The sequence below is a fragment of the Glycine soja genome, unplaced genomic scaffold (assembly GCF_004193775.1).
Source record: "Glycine soja cultivar W05 unplaced genomic scaffold, ASM419377v2 tig00104557_1_pilon, whole genome shotgun sequence".
Lineage (NCBI taxonomy): Eukaryota > Viridiplantae > Streptophyta > Magnoliopsida > Fabales > Fabaceae > Glycine > Glycine soja.
In genome coordinates this window covers 12,030-36,827 of record NW_021144449.1, presented here as the reverse complement: position 1 = coordinate 36,827, position 24,798 = coordinate 12,030, and the positions used below count along the sequence as shown (strand labels likewise).

The following is a 24,798-nucleotide window of genomic DNA, read 5'->3' as shown; positions in this document are numbered from 1 at the left end:
ACCTCTATTCGATCTTGGCTTTTGCTGTTCTGCACTTCTGCTACACTAACGCAAAAACCACTGAGGAGAGCCCCATCACGGCAACGAAGAACAGCACCACCACCACGGAAAACCCCATCACAGAGGCAAAGAACAACGCTACCACTGCAGAGAACCCCATCACGACGACGAAGAACAATACCACCACCATGGAGAATCCCATCAGGCGGTGAAGGACAACGCCGCCACTGCGTAGAACCTCACCATGGTGGCAAAGAACGGTGCATCAACCCCTGTTCTCACCAAGCTCTTTCTGCACGCGCGTGGAAATCACAAGTCCCATAGTAGAAGAGAAAATCTAACTTCTCGACACTCAACAGTGACAGCTAACTTCTCTTCTCGACACCTCAACAATATGTGCTTTTCACCTTTTTAAGCAATTTCAGGAACTTTGGGTAAAACAACAAATGGGTTTTTTTGTTTTTCAGTTTCTTGTTTCTAGGACCATGAATTTGGAGTCTTTTTTATGTTTATTCAAATGGGTGTTTCTTGATTGCTTGGGTTTTATTCTGGTTTTGTAGTTAAAATGATGTTTTGAATTGATTCAAATGCTGGAATTTGCATGTCAGTCTTGGATGTCCCTTAACACAGTAAAGAATATTCTAATCTATAGTTGAAAGGGATTTCTAGCCATTGAAATTACTCCAGAAAAGGTAAAGTTTTTTTTTTTTTTTCCGGCTAAAGCCTTTTCTTTTTCAACCTGGCCATACACATACTTGAAAATTTGACTGAGTGTGTAATTGCTTTCCCCTTGGTGCTTGTTTTTTGACAATTTTATCTATTATCTGAACATTAAACCAATACAGAAGAAAAAGAGTACTGGACAGACGACTCACATTGTCGTCCACCCTATCTCTATCGTCCATTGTTCAACAATCTAAAATCTTCACCATGGTTCAATAACATTTATGAATTACAAGTAATTTAGTTCATTTTCAACAATCTATATTTAGATCCAGATAATGCATGAACTTGCTTGTTGGAGCAGACATTGTGAACATATCAATTGGATGCTTCCTTCTATCAACATTTGGGACTTTGAACCTCTTCTTAGAACAGATGAAGTAGTATATGATGTCAATATGTTTAGTCCTCTCATGATAGACTTAATCCTTGGCTAAATCAATTGCACTCACACTGTTGCAGAAATTATAACCTTTTCTTGTGGACCCCCAAGATTGCTAATCAGACCCTTGAATCAAATGCCTTCCTTTACTACTTCTGCCTTAGCCATGTACTCTTCCTCTGTAGTGGATAAATCCATTGTGTCCTGAAGTATGGTCTTCCATCTAACAAGAGAGATGCCAATGGTGAATGCACACCCAGTTATAGATCTACTTGCAACTAAATCTGCAACTTAGTTAGAATTTGAGTAACCAACGGGAAAGCACAAGACATGTCTCCATGGAAGATGATTCCAATATTAGTTGTACCCTTAAGGTACCTGAATATATGTTTCACAGCTTACCAATGTTCCATCTCAGGATTATCCATATAACTACTCACAACAATATTGACTGTTTGTGCTAGGTCTGGTCTAGTGAACACCATAGAGTACATGAGACTTCCTACAACACTTGCATAAGTAACATAGGATATGTATTTCTTCTTTGACTCTGACAAAGTAATATAGAATTCAGATAGACGAATGGACGTTATAAGAGGAGTGCATACTATTTTTGTGGATGTCATCCCAAAATGATTCACTACTTTCTGAATGTATTCCTTTTGACACATAAATAGCTTCTTCTAGACTCGATAGTTCTTGATCTCCATGCTCATAATCTTTTCAGCAACTCCCATGTCCTTCATCTCAAATTCCCATAAGTACTTTGGATGCATTCTTGAGAGACAATGAACTCATCGTATCTCTTATACCACTAACTTGGTGATTGCTTTAACCAATAAAGAGACCTCTTCTATCTACAAACAAAATTTTCCTTTCCTTTCACCTCAAAACCTTCAGGTTGTTGCATTAGAATGTCTTCCTCCAGTCTTCCATGGAGAAATAAATTTTTGACATAAAGTTGCTCTAACTCCATGTCCAGAGCTTCCACAAGGGCCAAAAAAATATGTGTGGAGGTGTATCGAACTATTGGAGAGAATATCTTGTTGTAGTATACTCCTTCCTGCTAACTGGAACCTTTATCTACCAAACGTACGTTATAACAGATGACTTCTTCAGTGGATGATCCAGATTTTTTCTTGAAGATCCACTTGCACCCCACTACTCATCTGCCTTCAGGTAGCTCAACTAAATCTCCAAGTCTGGTGCTTCTGGAAGGATTTCATCTCTTTATTCATAGCCACTATCAACTCCTTGGTTTCAGAACAGGAATTTTTTTAAAAAAATAAAAATATAAAATAAAATTCTAAAAAATAATTTTTAAAAAATATTTTATCTGGTGCAAGAGTGTTTTTAACTATTTTTATTTTACGTGTTTTTAGAGATTTTCTCAACTTCTTATCTTCTTTAATATGTTATTAGCATTTTATTTCTAAATTACATTTAAATATATTTTTAAATAAGTTATTAATAATTAAAATAATTTATATCCCAATATGAAATATTTTTCATAAATAAAAGATAATTTACATTTAAACATATAATTTTTATTTAAATAAATTGACATTACTTAAAGAGAATTAGAATTTGTTTATATTTAAATAAATTGGCATCTTTTATTTGTTGTTTTTGAAAACTATTTTCTGTTTTTGAAAACCAAGAAGATGTTTGATAAGAGTAGTATTTGAAAACTATTTTCAAAAGTAATACATCTTTTCAGTTTATAAAATAAAAAAAATAAACATTTCTAAACTGTTTTGATTTTTTTTTTACTTTCAGTTTTTTATTACTCTGATATGTTCTTGATTGTGCTGCCCCATCTTTTCCCACTTACTCTTTTGTTCACTCCCTACAAAAAATTAGTTTTGAAAATTATTCTACAAAATAGTTTTTAAAAATTAAACACAGCTCTCTTGAGTTCCTCATTTTTTAAGCTATAATTTTTAGCTTTTGCAAAAAATAGTAAAAGTTTTTTTTTCATCTTGTTTAATTTTTTCCTAAAAAAACACTTGCATCATTATTATAATTACATAATATATCAGGAAGGGGCAACGAGGAAGAGGTTGACCAGTTGCCAAAATATAAGTTTAGAATAATAAAGGAATTTAAGAAAGAAGGCGATATTGAAGAATCTTCAAGAGGAATAATGACAGAATCAGAGAGTGAGACTGCCACCGAACATGTTATTGCCTTAGAAGATGCAGCTATATTACCTCCAGAGTTAAGACAATATCTTCCAACTATGTTGACATTAAGACAATATTTTGACATGTTATTAAGACAATATCTTCCAACTTTTACTAGCTTAATAAAATATGGTGTTCTTTGGATATGTATAGAGTTGCTGCACTGACTATAGTAAGACAATTTACAAATATTTAATATTTAGTTCAATCTAAAATTATTGCTTCCAGAAACATTAGATTATTCTGGTATATGTAATCTAGAGTTATCATGTTACATACTTATTACACTAAAACATTATAGAAAGTTCTAAAAATTTGTACCTATAATAAACATTCGTGCATCACCCGAATGAATATAAATAAAATAATTTCATAAAAAGAACTTAGAGAGTGATTCTTGGTGGTGCTTTTGTAGTAAATGGCAATGTGAATCCAACTGTTGAAGTCAACGTGAGTATTTCCATCATGTATTTAAATTCCTAATCTTCCATATAAATATTATATCATTCACAACTCAATCTGTCTAACTCTTTGGTTGGATTTGTTCTAGATATTTGGTTATTCAGAGGCTGCAGACGTTGTATTTACAAGTGGGGTAGATGTACTTGCAGTGGGGATAAATGTTACCCACCAAGTTGTACTAACTGGTACCCCCTTTGACAAATTCTTTTGTGCTCCTTTGCTATACTTGAGTCATTTTGTCTTACTAAAATGGGTAACTTTCCTCTAATAAATCTTGTATGGTTTACTATTTCTTCAACGGTTATAGTAATTTTATTTTATTCTTATTTCAGAATTTATGCATAAGGCTCCAGTGCCGCCTCAGAGTTTGATAGTCACCGTTTTCGGTGTGTCGAGCACCAGCAGCGCTTCGAGGCCATCAAGGGATGATCTTTCCACAGGGAGAGGCGTGTCCAGCTAAGGGAAGACGAGTATCCTGACTTCCAGGGAGAGATCTCTCACAGGCATTGGACACGACTAGTGACCCCTATGGCTAAATTTGACCCGGAGATAGTCATAGAATTTTATGTCAATGCCTGGCCTACTGAGGAGGGGGTTCGGGACATGCGCTCATGGGTGAGGGGTCACTGGGTCCCCTTTGATGCAGATGTCATCAGCCAGTTCTTGGGCGACCAACTGATTTTGAAGGAAGACCAGCAATGTGAATTCAGCCAAAGGAGGAGCCAGGCAGACGGTTTCGATGAGGAAGCCATCGCCAAACTGTTGTGCATACCGAGGTAGGATTTTGCTCGGACCGCTGTAGGGCAACGCACATCAGGACGTGGGCGCACCGCCGCCACCTCGGCAGGCCGATTCGGTTGGGCCACTATGTGAATGTATGTATACATGATTTTGATGATGTCAAAAGAAGAATCAAACAAGGCTCATTTTGCTTCAAGATTAATACAAGATTGTTTCAACAAACAAAGCCTTGATTCAATATTTCTTCAAGATCAAGCCTTGCCTCAAAATGTAGAGATTTCAAGTCATCCAAGGCACATGTAATCGATTACCAAGGCACATGAAAGTGTGTAATCGATTACACATCATATGTAATCGATTACCAGAGACTCTGAACGTTGGGAATTCAAATTATAACTGTGTAATCGATTACCAGTGGAAAGTTTTCAAAAAATCTGCCAACAGTCACATCTTTTCATTAGATTTGTGAATGGCCATCAAAGGCCTATAAATAGGTGACTTGGGCACGAATTTTATGCAGAGTTTTGCTTGGCAAAAATGTCTTATCCTCTCAAAAGACAATGAGAGAGATTCCAAAAGAACTTCATTGTCAAATGCTCTCTCAAGAAATCCTTGATCAAACACTTGCAAAATCTATAAGGATTCTTACATGATCTTCATTGTAATATTCTTCTCTTGAAGAGAGAATTCTTCTTCCATTCTTCTTATTCAATGAGATTGGTTAAGAGACTGTGAGTCTCTTGTTGTAAAGGATTCCTGAACACAAGGGATGGGTTGTCCCTGTGTGGTTCAGACTTTGTAATGGATTTTACAAAGAGAGTGGAAATCTCAAGTGGGTTGCTTGAGTACTGGATGTAGGCACGGGTTGTGGCCGAACCAGTATAAAACTGTGTTTGCATTCTCTCTTCCCTTATCTCATTTATGTTATTGCAATCAATTTTTCCTTGCATGTTTATAGAACATTATTAAATTGATTGTTGTTGCTTCTTCGGCATTCTAAGCCTATCCCTCTTAAGATTATTGAGGCCACAAGGTCTAACACACTAGGCGTGGAGCGGTATCTATATAATTTGTTCGCCAGCAGGCAGCCAACCACCATGGACAGGTGCAGATACATGAGTGTCTCTACCGGTTCATCCTCAGTCAGCAGGGCCAGGGTTCTGCCCCTTTTGTATGTCGTACCCCAGAGCAGTTTGGGGTTGAGTTCGCATGGCCTGGTGACTAGCCCGATGCCCAGGCAGGGGAGGACCCTGCAGGATCCCCGGGTGAGGCGGATGAATCCCGTATGGATGAGGATATGACTGACCTGCTCGGTTTCTTGCGAGGGAGCGGAGTCACATGACCAAGGTCACTGCACTTTTTTGTGATTAACATTACTGCTTTCAGTTATTGTTTTTGTTGTCATCTAACATTACTGCTTTCAATTATTGTTTTTGTTTCCGCTATGATCTGGCATTACGACTCTCAGTTATTTTGTCACTATTTTTTGTTGCGACTTACCATTGCATTCTTCTCCGTTTGCTTTGTGATTTGACGTAGGTAGGCCGTGTGTGCCCTCATCTGCATGACCTTTTCAGAAAGAGAAAATAAATAAGTAATAATAACTTAATAGATGAAAAATAAATAAAAATAAATTTGGTTAGCTAAAAAGCCAACATGCTTTTGATGAGAAAATGACTTCCAGCTTTTCTTTGAACAAAAATTCACCGATCAAAATGAAGGGTTTTTTGTTGGAAAATGTGTATACACCTGAAAGGTGAATGTTGTGAAAATTTTCCCGAACGCCCCTAATGGACTCAGATGAATGCGTGAATTGATAAAAGAACATGTTTTGGGAGCACTGGGTTGACTAAAATAGGAAATAAATCCTGAGCCCGAATGTCACATGACCATAAAAAACTTAATGCTTGAGTGTCCACATGGGTGCATGTATGACCAGTTTTGCATAAAATTTCCTAATCATCAGTGTTGCATGTGTATCATGGAAATAATGTGGGACTTCTCCTTTTTCCCTGAGCCGCTGGCCAAACCAACATCCTAACATATATCATGTCCAGCCGTTCTACAAGCCTTGATCCAAAATTCCAACTTAGCATAAACCCTGCCCTCGGAAGAAAACAAAAAAAAATAGAAGAGAGTTCTCGATCAAAGATCGGAGGAATTAGGATAAAACACTTACCTATGTGAGATTGATACACTTTGAGTGATATTCTTCTATTCTGTCGGGCCCAGTGTTTCCTTTAAATGGTCGTTTAGGAACGAACGCTAACATCCAAAATCTCATTTATGGTTATGAGAAAATTTCATCAGCATACTCTCCTTCCCCAATAGGCACATTGTTTTTCATCAAAAAAATCATATATGTTGCTCTGATCAATTGGAGGTTTTGTTTTTTTACTAAAGCATGTTCGCATTTTAATGAAAGAACACTAAGACTATTTAGTCTCACAAAAGAAAGAATTACGTAGGTCTGAGTTCCTCATCACAAATGGAGGATACGTAGGAGCAAAAACCTCGCTTTTGTCGACCACCCCACCTTTTGCTATCATGACCCAAGAGTCTGGTAGCATGCGGAGACACCTTTCGGTTATCCGCACCTCGTCATTCGGAGACCCCAAGTTCGATTGACAAGCAGAGGCCAATGTGGTCACAAAAGCAAGTTCGATTGACTCAGCATCTCCCGATAGAGACTATTTTAGTCTCGCACATCACAAAAGCAAGAACTAAGTAGGTCTGAGTTCCTCATCACAAATTGAGGATACGTAGGAGCAAAAGCCTTGCTTTTGTCGGCCACCCCACTTTTTGCTATCGTGACCCGTGAAGTTAATCCTAACCCATGAAGTTAGGTAGTAGGCAGAGATACCCAAGTGGTTATCCATATAAACACTCTTTCGCTATCTGTCCGATTCAGAGTCCGGTAGCATGTAGAGACTAACGTCATCTTCTACACCCTTTGTCAATCAGGGGCAAGCAAACCCATTGACACGCGGAGACTTATGTTGTCTTCCGTGTTTTCTGTCATCCTGACCCGTGAAGTCAGGTGACGTACGGAGATACCCAAGCAGTTATCCGTACAAACGGTTTCTGTCATCCTGACCTGTGAAGTCAGGTGACGTCGGAGATACCCAAGTGATTATCCACACAAACCATTTCTGTTGATCCTAACCCGTGAAGTTAGGTGGCAGGCGGAGATGCCTAAGTGGTTATCCATATAAACACTCTTTCACTATCCATCAGACTCAGAGTACGGTAGCATGCAGAGACTAACGTTGTCTTCTGCACCCATTGTCAATCAGGGGCCAATGAACTTGTTGACACGCGGAGACTTACATCGTCTTCCGCACTTTCTGTCATCCTGACCCATGAAGTCAGGTGACGTACAGAGATACCCAAGCGGTTTTACATACAAACGGTTTCTATCATCCTGACCCGTAAAGTCAAGTGACATACGGAGATACCCAAGCGATTATCTGTACAAACGGTTTCTGTCATCCTGACCCGTGAAGTCAGGTGACATGCGGAGATACCCAAGCGGTTATCCGTACAAATGGTTTCTCTTATCCTGACCCATGAAGTCAGTTGACAAGCGTGGGTACCATATGGTCATCCGCACCTTTCAGCAACCAGGGGCAAACGAGCCCGTTGACGTGCAGAGACTAACGTCGTCTTCTGCACCTTCTGTCATCCTGACCCATGAAGTCAGGTGACATGCGGGGGTACCGTATGGTTATCCGTACCTTTCGTCAACCGAGGCAAACGAATTCGACGGTATTAGGGTGATGTTGGTCGTTCGATTCTGATTATTTTCAAAATTTTTGCAGGTTTACTCTAGTTGTCCGAAGATATTCAAGCCCAACGACGCACGAGATTCTTCTCTGCTGGGCAGGGATGATCAAGTTCGATAGCGCGTGGAAACGTCGTGGTTATCCCATTTTATCGCTTTCAAGACACTGAAGTTTTGTTGATGCTTCTGATGCCTTTTCTTTCTTTCTGAATGACAGGTTCCGCTGGTTGGGATATTGACCGGCCGAATGATGTTCCGCTCGAACGAAATTAGTGTCTTATCTTTACTTCGCTTTTATCTCCAATAAAAGATAAGTAAAGAGGGACAACTATCATACCCTAATTTCATCCGGGGACCATTGTTTGGTGGCATGCAACCTTCGCTTGACCACCTCGAGGTACTTAACACCCGTCGTTAGGTAATCCGTCAAGTTTCTCAACATTCCGAAAAGAAAATGAGTATCATTACGAAATTCGTAAAGTTTCGGAAAGGAATTAGCAAAAAAAAAACACAAAAGGGATGCATTTAGTAAAAAGAGGGGTGCAAATAGAAACCAGGCCCACTAGGGCCTTCCAGGATGATCCAACAGAAGGCGGTGCTTTCTAGTGGAAGCAACCTAGCTCGCCTAGGCGGCAACCACCTCCCTCTTTTCTCCTATAAATAGGGGAAAGAGGGTAGACTAAATTGTTCAACCCTTTTGGTATTTTAGGATTCTCTCGAAATTAGTGAGAAAAAAATTTTCCGTGGAAAAAATCCAAGCCGAGGTGCTTCCGTAACGCTTCCGAGACATTTCCATGAGCGATTTTGTGAAGATTCTTCACCGTTCTTCGGTCTTCAACCAGTAAGTTCCCAAAATCAAATCTTTCAATTCATTCTATGCACCTTTAGTGGTCCCCACTTGTTTCGCGTACTTTTATTTTTATTTTGTTTGTTTTTCGTACCCCCTTTTTACGTGCTTTAATCATTTATTTAAGTCATTTTCTCACCTAATAAATAATAAAATGAATTTCAACCGATCATTTGGGTTTTTATCTTGTTTAATCACTGTTAAAATAAAATCCAACCGATCGTTCATGCACTAATCTCGGTTAAAACCAAAAAAAGGGCAAAATAATAATAAAATAATCAAAATATCTTTGAATAAAGTAATAAAAAAAATCAATCGGACGTTTTTCTTTGGATGTTTCCTTGAATGAATTGACTAATAACCAAAGTGAAACTATGGTTAAAATCAACTTACAAATCAAGCGTTTTCCGCAAAAATCACTAAAGACCGTTTTAAGGTCCAACGCCTTAAACGGTGCTCTTTGCTTTTATCGGTTAACATGGAGCATTCAAAAGCATAAAATCAACATGTAACTTTACCACTTTTACAAGAACTACGTAGGTATGATTTTCTCATCGCAATTGAGGATACGTAGGAGCAAAAGTCCCGCTTTTGTCGACGATCCCAAGGGATCGTTAATGGTCCAACGCCTTAACGTTTCTCTACTTTCAAAAACCAAGAGATTGTTAATGGTCCAACGTCTTAACGTTTCTATCCTTTCAAAATCAAAAGATCGTTTAATGGTCCAACGCCTTGAATAACCTTTTTTGTTCGATTAAAATATATCTTGCAAAAAAAAAAAGATAAAAACAACTTAACCAATATTTAGTTCTCAAAGAACTACTTAGGTCTGATTTCCTTATCGCAATTGAGGATACATAGGAGCGAGGGAAACACCCTTATCGACCATAAAAAGATAAAAAATACAAAAAACATAAAAAGCATAAAAACACAAAATAGACATAAAAAAGGGAAAATAAAACATTTTGAAATCATATTTGCATACTTGATTAAAGGCTGACGCCCCTTTTGATGGACGCATGGGGTGCTAATATCTTTCCCGTGCGTAAAAATAACTCCTAAACCTTTCGCGCTTAAAGTTCGTAGACCACACCTTTTTCGGGTTTTCCAACGTTTTCCTCGAATAAACGTTGGTGGCGACTCCGTGCATTTTCCTTTCTTGGAAGACATACCAGTGAGCCCTGCGTCGCCTTCCCGCCGAAGGGTAGGTTGCGACAATTGGTAAGTTGTGATATGTATATTTGGGTACTAATGGGTACAACTGATTTTACACTTGTCTACCATGGAGACACGTCTTGTGCTCTTGCTGGTTATTTAGATTTTGACTATGCTGTAGATTTGGATGCAAGGAGAACTGTGACAAGGTGCGCATTCATGACTGGCAACTCTCTTGATAGTTGGAAGGAAACTCTTTAGCCCATTGTGGTTTTATCCACTACAAGGGTAGAGTGCATGCTCTAATAGAAGCAATAAAGGATGGGATCTAACTTAAAGGTCTGGTTAGCAATCTTGGGTTTCCAATTGAAAAAGCTATCATTTTTTAGGATAGTCTAAGTATAATATTGATGGAAGCTTTCTTGTGAAGCTTCTATGGAGGATGGGTCTTTGAGCTTCAAAAAGGTCCTTCAATGGTGATTTTCGACCATGGAGTTGCAGCGAAAGATAAAGGATAAGAGGTGAGAGGAGGCGCCATCTACTAGAGGATAAGCCATGGAAGGAGAAGCTTCACCACCAAAAGAATGCCTTGGATAAGAAGCTTAAAGAGGAAGCTTCAATGAAGGAAGAGAATGAGAGAGATAGAGTGATGCCATCCTACCCCCTAAGGGCATTGGATAGAAGACTCCAAGAAGATTGGGCCAGAGATGCAAGAGAAGGCCCTACGGTTCTCAAGAGCCTTATGGTAGATTTCAGGCCCATGACATGGGCTAAGTATGAACTCACTTATCTTTGTATATTAGATTAAGGTTTCATTATTTTTGGCCTTTGTATTTAGGGCTCCATAATATAGGTAGGGTACCCTGGAAATGTAGGATTTTTCAGTCCTTGTATTTTAGGGCACCTAGACTAGTTTTTGTATTAGGGGTAATTTTGTAAATTTCAGAGGGGGGGTGAGCATTTGCTTGCTACTCAAATTTCACTTGAATTTGAAATTGAATTTGTGGAGCCAAATATTGGAGCCAAAATTTCACTAATTATGATTAGTGAATTTCAGCTATGGTTCAGTTCACTAATCCAAGATCAAGTTTAGGATTCTCCACTAAGTGTGCTTAGGTGTTATGAAACATGTAAAGCATGAAGGACATGCACAAAGTGAGATTATATGATGTGGCAATGGGGAGTAGTAAGAAAATGCTCACCTCCCCCTCTAAAATTTAATAGGATTGAGCTTCTCCCAATTCAATTAAATTTATTTCCCAACACACACATCAAATATTCACTTAATGCATGTGAAAATTACCAAACTACCCCTAATACAAAAACTAGTCCAGATGCCCTAAAATACAAGGGTTGAAAAATCCTATATTTCTAGGGTACCGTACCTATAATATGGAGCCCTAAATACAAGGCTAAAAATAATGAAACCTTAATCTAATATGTACAAAGCAAATGAGAACCCTAGGACCTTCTCTTGCATCTCTGGCCCAATCATCTTTGAGTCTTTTATTCAATGCCCTTAGGGGGTAGGATTGCATCATAGAGGGTGGGGGGGGGCATGGGAATTGAAGGAGATTAGGGAGAGAAGTTGAACTTTGAGGTGTGTCTCACAAGTTTCTCAATCATCAAAGTGATGACACGTGTTACACATGTTTCTATTTATAGCCTAGCACATGGGAAGCTTCCTTGAGAAGCGAGGAAGGTTGCTTCCTTGGGGGGCTACTCACACCTCTCCAATAGCTAAGCTCACCCCCATGCCAAAATACATGAAAATACAAAAATTAAAGTCCCTACTACAAAGACTACTCAAAATGCCCTGAAATACAAGGCTAAAACCCGATACTACTAGGGTACCCTTAACTTGCACCCTTAATTTGTAGGGTTCCCTACAAACCTAAAATGGCCAAAATACAAGGCCTAAAAGTAGGAAAACCTATTCTAATATTTACAAAGAAAAGTGAACCCAACCTTGGCCCATGGGCTCAGAAATCTATCCTAAGGTTCATGAGAACCCTAGGACCTTCTTTAGCAGCTCTAGCCCAATCCTCTTGGAGTCTCTTGCTCATGGCTCTGGTGGCTGATCCCTTCCTAGGGAGGATTGTATCATCCCCTCCCCCTTGAAGGGGATTTGACCTCAAATCTGTTGGTTCCTCCTACTCAGTATCGGCTCCACCTACAAAAGGAATTAAATCAGAAATGTTAAAAGTGGTGCTGACTCCATACTCTTCTGGGAGGTCCAACCTATAGGCATTTTATTGATCCTCTCCAAGACCTGAAAAGGTCCATCTTCTAGGACTAAGCTTGGATTTCCTCTTAGTAGGGAATTTATCCTTTCTAAGATGGAGCCAAACCTAGTCCCCTTCATTAAGAACTAGCTCATTTCTTCCTTTATTTCCTTTAGTAGCATACACCTTTGGTTGGTTCCTAACCCTCTCATGCAACTTCTTTACACACTCTAACCTTGATTCCCCTTCTTTATGTATAAAAGAAGTGTCAAGTGGGAGGGGAATTAGGTCTTAGGGTGTTAGAGGATTGAACCCATGGATAACCTCAAAAGGAGATTGCTTGGTGGTTCTATGAATCCCCCTGTTGTAGGAAAATTCTACATGAGGAAGATACTAATCCCAAGACTTATGGGTTCCTTTCAGAAGAGCCCTTAAAAGGGTGGATAGAGGCCCATTCACTACCTTTGTTTGCCCATCAGTTTATGGATGACAAGTGGTAGAGAAAAAAAGCTTAGTTCCTAGCTTAGCCCATAAGGTTTTCCAGAAAAGGCTAAGGAACTTAGCATCTCTATCTGACACAATGATCTTAGGCAAACCATGGAGTCTCATAATTTCCCCAAAGAAGAGTTTTGAGATGTGAGAAACATCATCTACCTTATGCCTTGGTATAAAGTGTGCCATCTTGCTAAACCTATCCACCACCATAAAGATAGAGTCTACACGTCTTTGGGTTCAAGGAAGCCCAAGAACAAAGTCCATACTAATGTCTACCGAGGGTGCAAATGGGATGAGTAAGGGTGTGTATAGCCTATGAGGTATCACCCTATACTAGGCTTGTAAATAAGCCACACACCTAGTGCACTACAAGAAAAATGACCTATACCTACAGACAAAAACTGTCACTATAAGTAAAAAAATCCGTAGGTAAATGTATAATAAACTTTGTCCTACAGACATTTCTTCCGTCCACTTTGAGGGGGTGTATAATGACAGCTAATTGTCTGTCACTATTGGTTTTACCTACTATGTATAGTGTGTAGGTAAAAGTCATTAACTTCTACTTACATCTCCTACAATATCTTTTGCATATATACACAAAGTTAGAGTGACAAGACATCAGAATAACTTCCACATATATTTCTGTTAGACATAATTTTATAGTTGTGCTCTTAATTTTATTGATTTATATTTATAAGAAATAAATTTAAATCTAGAAGTATTAGCTAATCGCCATTTCCCTAATCAAATTAATCAAGAACAATTTTAGACCCATATAATTAGCATTCAAAATCCAAAATTAGACTACATAAACATAAAAGGAGATTCTACTGTGTGCGCATGTTCATACATAAACATAATTACAGTTCAAATCTGTTTTTCTTTTTGAGTTTTGAAAATAATAATAAACATAAAAGGAGATTCTACTGTCTTTCTTTAATGTCTTCTTCAAGAAGCCCCCAGAAGAAATCTTATGTGTCAAACCTGTGTATCAGATAGGGGTTGAGAGTCAATGCATTTTTTTCCCAATTGGGAAGGGGAAGGAAGAAAAATGAAAAAGAAAAGAAAGAAAAATGCTACTCCAATGATCAAGAAATAATTTGCAGAGTAGCTTTGTCCTGTTGAAATAATAATTTTACCATCAAGATTATATGATTATGGAAAGATCATCAAACTGTCAACAATCATGAGAATTTTCAAGAGTTTACCTGAGTACACTCTATCAGGCACACGGGGAACAACACAAAATAGTTGGTTTTAGTTCCCCAACATCATCAATTAACAATTTCACATCCTACAGCCATTGAGTAAATGATGGTCATATTCCAAATCCGAAGTTCAACTTTTGTGGGGGGGGGGGGGGGGGGAATCAAACAAATCCAAAGTTTAATTATTACATCAAATGTTCATTTCGTAATGGCAGATATACATATACTTACCCCACGCCAGAAACCAATTGAAGCACCATGCCATATGAATATCTCCTCAATGGTCCTAAAAAAAGTATGTGCGAGTGGAAGGTATGATATGTATACATCCTTTTCTTAATAGGAAGTTCGAAGCTATGAGTTTGATCCTATGGCAGTATTAAAAATTGAATTAGGAATGGGAAACACAAAATATTCAAAGCAAAAGACATAATTAATTCCTTGAGGTCATGACTGAAATTAACCTCAGAAAAATAAATTCCAATGTATATGATTCTGTATAAATTGCTCAAACCAAACAATCCCCAAGTTATATTCATTAATTGCTGTAACAAAGACATAAAAATGAATGCTTCTTTCTAAAGCACAAGCATTTTAGGAAAGAAAGGAGAGAATCAACAAAACTTACTCTTGAGATACTTTGTTGCATTTGGAAATGTCTTGAATAGCTGAAAAGTTTCAAAACAAATATTTGGGTGAGACTAACTGTTTACAAAAGATTGTACACAACTCTCAAATCCTTCCTAACAATTAAACTGCTATAAAAAAGAGGGTTTAGATAGGAGAACCTCAGGTATCTTCTTCTCTTCTGCAAGTGCAATTGAGACCTCTGAATGGCATATAATAAACTCTATAGCCCCAACACCTGTGTCATATGAATGAGAGTGTCAAAGCAACTGAAAATTATAAGTTTAATTTGAAAAATGAATATTTGTACAATGAGATATTCTCCCAGTACCATGCACCATTTGAATTTACTGCATGCAGTAAACTTCAAAAAACATATCATTGTTAGAAAAGTTATATATCACAATTTTAGGTAGCGGACAAGTTTCAGTGTAAGTTCTTTACTTGCATTATTTTAAAAGGACTTTGTTCGTAAATAAGTGGAACTCTATGCAAAGAGTAGATATTCAATATAAGAAACAAAGCTTCAATCTAGAAATACCTTATTCTCCATTAAGCTCAATAAGGACTACAAAAATCCAACTACCAAAGAAACAATACAGTAGAAATAGAAATAACAATAGATACTCAGCACAAAAAAGAAACAAAAATCAACATATCAACATCTAAATAACAAGGGAAGCAAATTCAAAAATAAAATGTACCTGCATGCTCATAATCCATTCTGCAGAATTGGCACCATAAATACCACATTTTACACCCTGCAAATCAGCAATATATGAATTAAGCTGAAATGAACAAATTGCTAGAAACTATAAATATAATCATATGCAAATATGAAATATCAAAATCATATAAAATAAGGATATCCATGTCAAAGAACCAAGCACTTGAACTCACATGACCATGGTTCTGATTCACTCTTGAGCTATTCATGCACGTGCAGATAGCCACATTACCAAGAACATATGGTCATATGTCTCACATTACCATGGTTCTATTTTGAACGAAATAGCTATCTGCCTCCTATCCTATTGAAACAGAATTGTTTAAAATATGTCATATGTCTCATTTAACTAGTCCTCCTCCGGTTAAACTACTTCCACTGCATTCCAACCCCATCCCTTTATCATGTACCGGGTAATAAGTCTCAACTCTTAAGTCAAACTAATGAAACTATGGGCATTTAAATGGCAATATTTAAATTTGAGGAAACGATTTACATTTATAGTTGTAAATGAGTTTTCATTCAATATAACCTTTTTAATTAAATATTAAATGAATGGGTAAAATTATTTTATATTATCAATACAAATATATTATACTAACATGAACTGAATATTATTCAACATAAGTAAAACAACTGAGTATGTTGTAAGTATACTAAAAGTTTTAACTTCTAATTAAGTGTTTCATTTTAATTTTTCATAAATGAAAAATAAAAAATCATATACAAGTTTTAAAATAATTATTAAAAATCAATAATCATTAGATAATACTCCAATAATTAAGTATTCGTACCTGTTATAAAACCTGAAGTGCATGTATATATATAAATCTGAAGGGTGACGCAGCAGAGGGAAAATAAGCCTGGAAATGATGGAAGATGATGACGCAGCGATTGAGGTGAGGAACCATGTTTCCCCAGAGCCAGAGGTGGAGGACGCCGGAGTGAGATTAAAGTTTCATAGATCGATAATTTTTTTAAAATAAATTTGTAATTTTGTGTGAAATATGATATTTTAATTGATAGTTTTATGTATAAAACGTGAATTACACCTTTTCGTTTTGAAAATTTTCTTTTTATCAGATTTCTCTTCTTCTTTCTTATATGTCTTTCTTGATTTCCTCATCTCTTTTCTAATTTAAATTAATTTCCTACTCTATTTTTCAATCTCACGTGATTTTCTCTTATTTCTTTTTAAACATTTTTTAATTATTATTAGTATGAAGTCTACCTCCAGCTTTTCTACTTTTGCTTTATGGTCTTCAGGAAGCAGCCGGACCTCATCGATCAATTGGATACACTAGGAGACATTCTCAGGGGACACAAATTCCAATTCCTAATAATAACCTTGCATATTTATGTTTGAATAAATCTCCTGTAATATATTACTAATAATCTTATTATTAAATGAAAAAATATTAAATATATATTTTTTAATTTTATTACTTTGTATGGCTCGAGTACAGTGTCAAAAGAGCAAGGGCCGCTGCATCGCCGCCCGGATGTAGTGAAAAGTAAGCAAGGGTTCCCACATTTTCGTGAACGGGTGTGGGTAAAGAAGCTAGTTCATGACAGGAGGATTCGCTTTGGTACATGGAATATAGGCACACTTACTGGAAAATCTATGGAAATAGTGGATGTTATGGTGAGGAGAAAGATCAATTTTATGTGCCTACAAGAAACTAAGTGGACAGGTGAAAAAGCGAAAGAATTAGACAACTCGGGATTTAAGCTGTGGTATACGGGAAAAATCAGATCAAGAAATGGGGTAGGGATTATTGTGGACAAGGAGTGGAAGAAGGATGTCGTGGATGTAAGAAGAGTAGGAGATCGTATCATAGTCTTAAAATTGGTAGTGGGACAGGACACCTTTAATGTTATTAGTGGGTACGCACCTCAGGTTGGGTTAGCAGAACACTTTAAGGTAAAATTTTGGGAGGATCTAGAAGGGGTACTTCAGGATATACCCCAAGGAGAGAAAGTTTTCCTAGGAGGGGATCTCAATGGACATGTAGGTAGCGTGGCTGGAGGTTTTGAGGGGGTGCATGGGGGTTTTGGCCTAGGGGAGATGAATGGGGAGGGTAAATCCATCTTGGAGTTTTTGGAGGCTTTGGATCTTTCTATAGCCAATACATGGTTTAAGAAAAGAGAGGAACATCTTATCACTTACAAAAGTGGAGGGACATGTTCTCAGATAGATTTCTTCCTTATCAGGAAGTCTGATAGGAAGTATTGCTTGAACTGTAAAGTTATCCCGGGAGAGAGCTTGACTACCCAACATAGAGTTTTGGTTATGGATGTAAGAATTAGAGATAGGGCAAAGAGAAGAAGTCCTATGGTAGCACCAAGGATCAAATGGTGGCACTTGAAGGGTGAGAAACAAGGAATCTTCCAACAAAAGATATGGGAGGGTTGGTGTGGACAATCACAAGAAAGTGCAAATGATATGTGGAACAAGATGTCCCAAGAGATTATTAAAGTGGCTAAAGAGACGTTGGGTGAATCTAGAGGTTTTGGACCTAGGGGTAAAGAATCGTGGTGGTGGACTGAAAATGTTCAGAGCAAAGTTAGAGTAAAAAAGGAGTGTTTCAAGGAGTGGTCTAGGTGTAGAAATTCTGAAACTTGGGATATGTATAAGATAGCTAGAAATGAAACCAAAAAGACGGTGAGTGAGGCAAGAGCCCAAGCTTTTGACGGACTATACCAAGCTCTAGGAACCAGGGACGGAGAAAGATCTATATATAGGCTTGCTAAGGGTAGAGAGAGGAAGACTAGAGATTTGGATCAAGTAAAGTGTGTTAAGGATGAAGAAGGCAAAGTCTTAGTGCATGAAAAAGATATCAAGGAAAGGTGGAAGGTCTATTTTCACAACTTATTTAATGATGGATATGGATATGACTCTAGCAGTCTAGACACAAGAGAAGAGGACCGGAACTATAAGTACTATCGTCGGATTCAGAAACAGGAAGTAAAGGAAGCGTTGAAAAGAATGAGTAATGGTAAGGCGGTGGGGCCAGACAACATACCTATTGAAGTGTGGAAAACTCTTGGAGATAGAGGTCTTGAGTGGCTCACCGAACTCTTTAACGAAATTATGAGGTCAAAACGCATGCCGGAGGAATGGAGGAGAAGCACGTTAGTGCCAATCTATAAGAACAAGGGGGATATACAAAATTGTGCAAATTATAGGGGAATCAAGCTCATGAGTCATACCATGAAATTATGGGAAAGAGTGATCGAATGGAGATTAAGAAAGGAGACTCAAGTTACTGAGAATCAATTTGGTTTCATGCCGGGAAGGTCGACCATGGAAGCGATTTATTTATTACGACGGGTGATGGAGCAATATCGCATGGCCCAACAAGACTTGCACTTGATTTTTATTGACTTGGAGAAAGCGTATGATAGAGTGCCTAGAGAGATTTTGTGGAAAGCTCTAGAGAAGAAAGGGGTTAGGGTTGCATATATTCGAGCTATCCAAGATATGTATGATAGGGTATCGACTAGTGTTAGGACACAGGGTGGAGAGTCAGACGATTTTCCCATCACAATTGGTTTACATCAAGGGTCAACCCTTAGCCCCTACCTTTTTACCTTAATTCTGGATGTCCTCACGGAACAAATCCAAGAGATAGCGCCGAGATGCATGCTTTTTGCAGATGACATAGTCCTCCTTGGAGAGTCGAGGGAGGAGTTGAATGAGAGGTTGGAAACTTGGAGACGAGCTCTAGAAACACATGGTTTTCGCCTAAGCAGAAGCAAATCGGAGTATATGGAATGTAAGTTCAACAAAAGGAGGAGGGTTTCTAACTCAGAGGTGAAAATAGGAGACCATATTATCCCTCAAGTCACACGGTTTAAATATCTTGGGTCTGTAATACAGGATGATGGGGAAATTGAAGGGGATGTGAATCATCGCATTCAAGCAGGATGGATGAAATGGAGAAAAGCATCGGGGGTGTTATGTGATGCAAAGGTACCGATCAAGCTAAAGGGAAAGTTTTATCGGACTGCGGTAAGACCGGCGATTTTGTACGGAACAGAATGTTGGGTGATCAAGAGCCAACATGAGAATAAAGTAGGTGTAGCGGAGATGAGGATGTTGCGGTGGATGTGTGGTAAGACTCGATAGGATAAAATTAGAAACGAAGCTATTAGAGAGAGGGTTGGAGTAGCGCCTATTGTAGAGAAGATGGTGGAAAATAGACTTAGGTGGTTTGGGCATGTAGAGAGAAGACCGGTAGACTCTGTAGTGAGGAGAGTAGACCAGATGGAGAGAAGACAAACAATTCGAGGCAGAGGAAGACCCAAAAAGACTATAAGAGAGGTTATCAAAAAGGATCTCGAACTTAATGATTTGGATAGAAGTATGGTACTTGATAGAACATTATGGCGGAAATTGATCCATGTAGCCGACCCCACCTAGTGGGATAAGGCGTTGTTGTTGTTGTTGTTGTTGTAAGAAGTATTACAAGCATCTCATATATACATTTTTTTTAAACATCCCCAAACAATATAGCCAAATCTGTTCAATAAATACGAGGATGGTACAAATACTCTAATACTCTACTTATACATTGCCTATTATTATCATCCCCAAAAGTAACAAATGTTAGGACACTTATTAGTACAAAAATCTGCTTGAAGTATACTGCATGCAAAGTTTTGTTCTAAATTATATATACTGTACCTGACTAATCATATAAGAAGCTTGGTTCCAATTAAATGCGAAATAACTGAGGATGCATCGATCAAACTCATCAATAAATTTCTGGCATAAAGTAGTAGGGTCCTTCTGATCAGCAAGATATTCAAGGATGCTTTCCAAACACTCCTAATAATAATAACAGCAATTGCTCCCTCTGCCTCATTTGGAGAAGAGGTAAACCTGTAATCATATGTAAGCTCTTCCCACTGTTTAATGTCCCTCTTCGCAAATATTATAATATGTTCATCGCCATTAACACTTATAACTCTGGAATAGCAATTTGGCTGCACTCAAACAAAAATTATAAGCAATTATTTTTTTCTTTAGCAACCAAAATAAGGCTGAATGAATTCTTCCATAAATAAACAAGTTGAATTGCAATATTTACAAACTAATGTCAAAAGCATAGGAGTCAATTCCATATAGTGGCACAGAGCAGCCATATAGAAGGTAGCAAGATGACATGTATTTAGAAGTCAAGGTACGCATTACATAAATTCTGACGAGAGAGAAGCTCTGATCCAGAATTGAATCCCACATAGCTTGTGTCAAATTCTTTCTTAAACATGAGTCGCCTAATATTTGAACAGAGATTTAGCTCACATATAGCATCTAATAAACAACTAAGTACCAGTATATTGTTAATCCCACATAGCTTTTTCCCTGTTTTCTTTTTATCTAATGTTTTCCTCTGAAAGCCAGTGGAAATAATAATAATAATTTACCTGGATCTATTCCATCAGTGTTTGGAGAGTCAACTGGAGCAAGAATGGTAAGCCCTTGAATTATAATGTCACTGCAGAGATAGGGGATAATAAGAATAAAAGAAAATACTGTGAATTAAGATTAATCCACCAACTGTCTAATCAACCTTTTTTAGTTATGACAAAAAACACATACATCCTAACCCTAACTCTTTCAATCAGCATTTCTCTCTCTAAAATTTGTCTCCAAATCACAAACACACCCATTCCACACACACACAATACAAATATTAATTGACCTTTCAATAAATGAGTGGTCCCTACAACTCCTTTTGAATCTAACTGACTCATTTTAAAACTCATAGCTAATTGTATCTAGTTGTGTAGCAATCACCACTACTCAAAACAAAACAAAAAAGAAAAAAATAAAAGAGAATGAACTACAAAGTAGGGGTTCAGTTAAACCATTCACAATCAACATTCTTATTTCAATTCAAATTTCAAAATAAAACTCAGCAAGTAACGGCAACATGCCATGTAACCTGCGCATCAATCCCAAACCCTATGTTAATTGTCGCGTGTCCAGAACGAAGAAGAAGAAGGTGATGATGTATCATATGGCTACACACTCTCTTTACCCAAACACGAACAGATAAACATGCAAACCAAGGGCATGGAAATCAAACTATTACATTATATATGCAACAAGTCAGGCAAAGTATACATAAAAACAAATAATAATATAATAATATACAAAAGCTGAAGCATATAGAAAATTGAATCAAGTTCAGATAAGTTTGCAATGTAACTAAAATTTCTCCTGATGCGTTAATCAATCAATCAAATTATTCTTCGCGGTGTAAAACACGTAAGAAGAAGAAAAAAAGATGGGAAAATGAAAAAGAAAAGGGAAATTGTGAAGGAATTGCAAAAAAGAAAAAAAAAGGAAAAGCGTGATTGAGGAATTGCCTGAGAGAAGAAGGGAAACAAACGGGGAAAGGAAGAAAAGAGAGAAGGGATCTAGCTTGTAATGTTGGGGCAGACGGATGTGTTTTCAACGTTTGCGTCTGCGGGTTATTTTGGTGAAACTAAACTAGTACCTTCTCTGCATCAATTCAAAGGCCCGGTCCATAATCCAAAGGCTTGTGGCCATTTTGGAGTTTGATTTCAAGATAAAATGAATATCATTGTTGAAACTAACAAGAAATTGCCATAAAAAATAATGTTAATCTAAATTAATCCATAAAAATAATAATCTAAATTAAAATTTAATATTACTAATTAATATATTTTATCTTTAAAATTTTGAACAATTATTAACTATAAATTAATTTAAATTGAATGGTTATTTTTTGAGATTGAGTATTTACTAAAAAAAACAAGAGATTAATATTCAAATTTAAACAGTCTTAAAGAGTTTTACCTACGCCAACAATTGTAGGTATAAGACTTTTGAGGGTATACCTACATCAACCAATTATAGTAATCCTTTTGAGTTTTACCTACACTAATCAACCATAGGCACAAGTTTTTTGAAGTTTTACCTACACAATGTAATTGTAGGTAGAAGTTTTTTTTCAGTTTTAATGAATTTACTTACACCAAATAATGGTTGGTACAAATGGTTGAGTTTTACCTACATTAGTCACTTGTAGGTAGAAGTATTTTTGAGATTTACCTACACTAATTAATGTCTGTAGGAAAAAGGCGTCCATAGGCTTAGGTCATTTTTCTTGTAGTGAATGCTTATGGACATCTTTCTTCATATGGGGCCAATAAAAGTTTTCTTTCAGTAAGACAAGGGTCTTGTCTATCCCAAAATGGCCCATGAGGCCATCCTCATGGCTCTGTTTCACAAATAATTTCCTGATGGATCCTTGGGATATGCAAAGCTTTCCCTCTTTGAGCAAATACCCGTCAGCCAAATAGAACCCATCTTAAGCCTTTTGCCCATAACTCTCATAAATAGGAGAGAAATGTTCATCTGAAGTGTTATACCCTAATTTCGTCAGGGGACTGTCATTCATTGATTCTCGCTAGCCAAACTGTGTTGTTCGACACCAGTCTCTGGCTCGCCTAGGTGAGCCAATTGCTTCATGGGTAAGTCTCAGCTTGCCTGGGTGAGCTGCAGGTCCACCAAATGCCATTTTTGGATATAAATAGGCGTGAAGGGGGCTGAGTAAAGGGTTCCAAGGTTCAGCATTGAAGGATATTGAGAGAATTGAGAGAGAAGAAGAAGAAAGAAGAGAAAATGAAGCCGAGGCACTACTGAATCACGACCGTGATCGACCCCTACATTGTTCCTTGTTCAGTGTTCTTCGTGTGGCCGTCGATTAGTTTTGTTTTTGATATTTGAATGTGATCTATGCACCCTTATGGGTCCCCACTACTAAAAATATCCTATTTTACGACGCACATTCTACGTCGGTCATTCAGTAGCCGACGTAGTAGTCAACGCGGTGGCATTTACGTAATTATATACGATTTTTAAACGGTACATTTCGTAAACGACGACGTTTGAATATAACCCCGGCTTTGTACGTTTGGTTCAACTTATCGAAGACGGTGCTTTTGAATACACCGTCGTAGAAATAAAAGGATACAAAGACGGTGTTGCTTATACACTGTCTTAAATTTTGTACTATATATACTCGTCTTTCCATTGATTCAACACTTCATCTCCTGTATTCGAAAACTCTACGACGAAAACCTAAAACCTAGCGCACATTCTACTCATCCCACTCGATCTCTTTTGTGCCCACCCTCACATCGCCGTTCCCTGACCTCCGTCGTGCCCACCCTAGCTACCTGTTGTTCCCACCACCGCCATAGCCGAAGTCGTGCTCTTTGGAGTGGTGTCGCGATCTTGCTACTGTCAAGGTAAGGATGTCGAAGTACTCAGAGTTCTTGTTTGCTGATATATATGTGTTATAGTATTAGGGGTTTACTTAAGTAATACTTTTAAAATGTGATTATTAATGTGTTGAGTTGCCCTAACAATGTCATCGTTGAATATGCCAAAAGGATTATCTAGTCTTGATATATATAGTGTCAGATTAATGGTTTCAGCCATGATACATATTGAGTTTTATCTAGTCTTTATTGTGAATTGAAAAACTCAACTACGTATCACGTAGAGATTGACTAAAACTATAGATACATAGATCATATCATAATTTCTACCAGACAATAGTATAATTTTCAAAATGAAGAGCTTCCGGTGAACATGAATGTAGCCAACATGAACAGTAGAAGTTGAAAACAATTTCAGTTGTTTTTTTGCTATATTGTCACTTATGAATGTGAAAATCCAATCATATATATTAAGAAACAAAACAGTGAAAAAAGTTTGGTGTTTCTTACTTGCAAGCCTAGCAACAGAGTTCCATCTGCCTTCACCATGCAACCTGACATACTCAACAAGCAACCTGTCCTCTTCAGCAGTCCAAGGTCCCTTCCTCCATACCTGCTCCTCTATGACACCTCTACCCATATGGCCAGCCATAACTTCCCCCCAATACATGGAATAAGGCTTGAAGTTTGTGCTTGGATAAAATATTTTCTTCCAATTTCTGTGACACTGATTTAGGTCTAGTGTTTGTTGCATATTTTGAGTCTAGTATTGCATATTTATACCTGCTCTGTTTTGATCAATAGTATGACACTGATTGTTAAGCTTGAACTGAAACTTAGAGTCCAACAACTGCTATTCGAGTTGGATAATTATTTGGCACTAGGTTTTGGAAAAGTCTAAAAGAAATGCTCCTGGGTCATGGCTGGAATAGAACTTTGAGAAAGAAATATGTCTGAGCTTAGTCCTA

At 37.6% G+C, this 24,798-nt stretch overlaps 1 long non-coding RNA gene across 1 annotated transcript; it reads right to left on the bottom strand.

Annotated features, from left to right (window-relative positions):
* Positions 1-14,441: 14,441 nt before the first annotated feature.
* Positions 14,442-21,571, bottom strand: LOC114404592. Its single transcript, XR_003665045.1, has 6 exons — positions 20,999-21,571; positions 20,256-20,557; positions 15,543-15,599; positions 15,000-15,076; positions 14,840-14,879; positions 14,442-14,579 (listed from the first exon to the last, which is right to left on the bottom strand). It is a non-coding gene; the product is annotated as an uncharacterized LOC114404592 (long non-coding RNA).
* Between the last annotated feature and the right edge of the window lie 3,227 nt (positions 21,572-24,798).